The following is a 2,835-nucleotide window of genomic DNA, read 5'->3' on the forward strand; positions in this document are numbered from 1 at the left end:
TGAGGGGTCCTATTTCTTCACTTTAATGAATGGTTGAACCTGTTTGGCATTAGTGCTGGGTAAATAAATCAACTCTATTTTAACTTGCTCCCTACACTTGAAAAACTAGTAACGTCACTAAATATCATCTACTTGTGTTATTTTGGCAAATGTGTTTTTAAAAAGTTTATTTGAAAAGGAATATACTTTCAGGAGATTAAATGTAGGTTATCATTGGTTTGAGAATGACAACCTTTTTACACTACAGAACCAAGTTTGACTGAAGTACTAGTGTTTTGAAGCAATAAGGTTCTTCTCAATCAATGTTTTTTCTGAATTATATTTGAACTGTATGACAAATATTCCTAGCATTGGTAGATCAATTATGGATCTATCTTTCCAGGAACTATTTTTTGGCCTAATGATGCTAGACTGAAATCATTCATTAATCATTAGAAGAGGGGTATTACAAATCATTTTGTGACATTTGTGGTCTTGTTCACTCTTATGGGATGGTCATCTGAAAATAGAAAGTTTGAATTACTGTACTTTCACATTTTGTGATTTCACATTGCATTTTAAGTTGCCTTGCATTTCCCAAGTGCTTACTGCTAATTCCTGCATTTTAAGGAATTGGGCCCCTGAAATATAGGAAATGAGAAATTAAGATGGGTCTTCAATTACTTTCTGTTGGTATGTTGCATGGGCCTCGGTGAGATCTCTTGCCCTAGTTATTTGATGATGCAGGTAACTGGGACCTGGGATCCTAGGACCCGTGGATCCTGTGGAAGAATAATACCTTTTAGACATCATATCAGCAAAATTCGAGTATAATCAGTAGGAATGCTTCAGAAATATGGAGAAAAACAGTTTGGGACCAGCGAGTTAAAACAATAAACAGAGCAGCAGAGTAAAATCCCTTATAGAATAAAGAAAACAACATTGTTTTTTTTACCATGTGAATTCAGAAACCAAGAACAATTAGAAGGTATCACAAGTTTATACTGAAAACACTGCATTGATACTTTTTATATTCTAATATATATTCTAATCCTGATTATTTATATTCCAATCTATTTATTGTAATAAATATCAATTAATTTGTCAAATTATAAATTAATTCCAGTAAGATTCACTGTGTGAAATATAAAATCAGCACATAAATATAAAATATATAAGTATATATAATATAAGAAAATGCTTTGCATTTTTCTCTTGTGGTTAAGGTAACAAAGGCAACTGTTTTAAAATATTATTCCATTACCTCTACCTCAGTGTTTGGTAGAATTAAACTTAAAGCTTTACCATTCGGAGATGTACAGCCTAGAGGCAAGAGGAAACACTGTGATTAAAACATTACCAATTTAAGGCCTAATAACAAGGAGAAACATATGGACTTCTCCTGGAGCCTCCTGAGTAGATAGGATTACAGGCATGAGCCATCAGCGCCTGGCTTAGTCTGAACAGTTCTGTCTGAACTGTTCATCACTTTATGATCCTTTGTAACTAAGATTAGTTTTGCTCCAATAAGACAATCTATGCTGTTAGGGTAAGATATTCTGGTAGGTCTGTTCTTACATGGAGCAAGAGTAAAGGGTCAGGCAGACATTTGTGCCAGTAAGACCTCATTTGGGAAATTTTAAGCTGCAGAAGTTTAGAAGTAGCTCTTAAGCAAGGCTTACTTTGAATCCATTAGCTCCACAAAGCTAAATCAGTTAAAAAATAAGTACTTGAAAATCCATCACCTTTGGACCTAGCTATGAAGGCTTCAAAGTATGATCAAATTTCAAATGAAAAAGACTTAAAATAGTTATTGACAAAAAATTGCAAATGTGAGCAATTGAACAAACAATATAAGTTTTTTCCACCATACACAGAATTTTGCAGAAATAAGATGAATAGCAAATTTGGGAACAATATGTTTCCTGGTTGCAAATAGGCAACCAAGGATATATGCCTATCTTAAGTTTGCATCATTAACTATGTAAATTTAGAAGATACTACATGCTTCAGCAGCATGTCTACCTGAATTACAATACAGAGATTAACATGGCTTTTGCACAAGGATGATATGAAAATTTGTGAAGTATTCCATATTTTTCATTCTTCAGATGCAAGAAATGAAAAACAGTTATGAGAGTTCCGGGAAGATGGCGGAGGAGAAGCTGGAATCTGAACAAGCTCTCGCATAGAAAGCAGTTTTAGAGTTCCAGTGAACAGTCCTAAGCCAGAGAATCACACCAAGTGTGCCATCACAGGACAGAGAGTTAGACAAGAGAGGGGAAGCCAAGACAAGGAGACACATCTGAGCGCCTGCCAGCAGCCGCTGCGGCGGTGGCAGGGTTGCAGCGGCGACTGCAGCCGCAGCCATACCTGAGTGCTCACACAGAGAGTCCGGGACAAAGGAGCCAGACGCAGCGGGCGAGAGGATTCTACTCAACACCAGCAAGAACCGACAAGGAGCGGACATCTTCATCCTGCAGTTTGCAGACCAGAGATGACCCAGGATCCAAGACTCGGCATGAGTAGAAGCCCAACATCCTCACTCCTTCTCAGGGAGCAGAGGAGGGAAGGCCACCCGTCCCGCCCCAGCAATGGTGATCTCCATCTTGGATACCGACAAAGCTCGGAGGAGCTGCTAGCTCCAACTCAGGCCTTGGAATAAAACGAGTCATTTAACAGGTCACAAGAACTTAACGGCGAAGTGACCTGACAGACTCAGCTCCATCCAGGGAAAAGTCACCCAGTTCAGGCACCAGCCATTGGAGTGGCTTTCCTCACTGGGTAACCAGAGCCAGAGGCTGCCCCTCCCTCTAGCAGCCTCCACAATCAATTGAAAAACAGAAACCCTGAGAA

At 38.8% G+C, this 2,835-nt stretch overlaps 1 pseudogene; it reads left to right on the forward strand.

Annotated features, from left to right (window-relative positions):
• The first annotated feature begins 1,983 nt into the window (after positions 1-1,983).
• Positions 1,984-2,080, forward strand: LOC122104641 (annotated as a pseudogene).
• Positions 2,081-2,835: the final 755 nt, after the last annotated feature.

The sequence above is a fragment of the Dipodomys spectabilis genome, unplaced genomic scaffold, assembly GCF_019054845.1.
Source record: "Dipodomys spectabilis isolate Male_0828 unplaced genomic scaffold, ASM1905484v1 ptg000029l, whole genome shotgun sequence".
NCBI lineage: Eukaryota > Metazoa > Chordata > Mammalia > Rodentia > Heteromyidae > Dipodomys > Dipodomys spectabilis.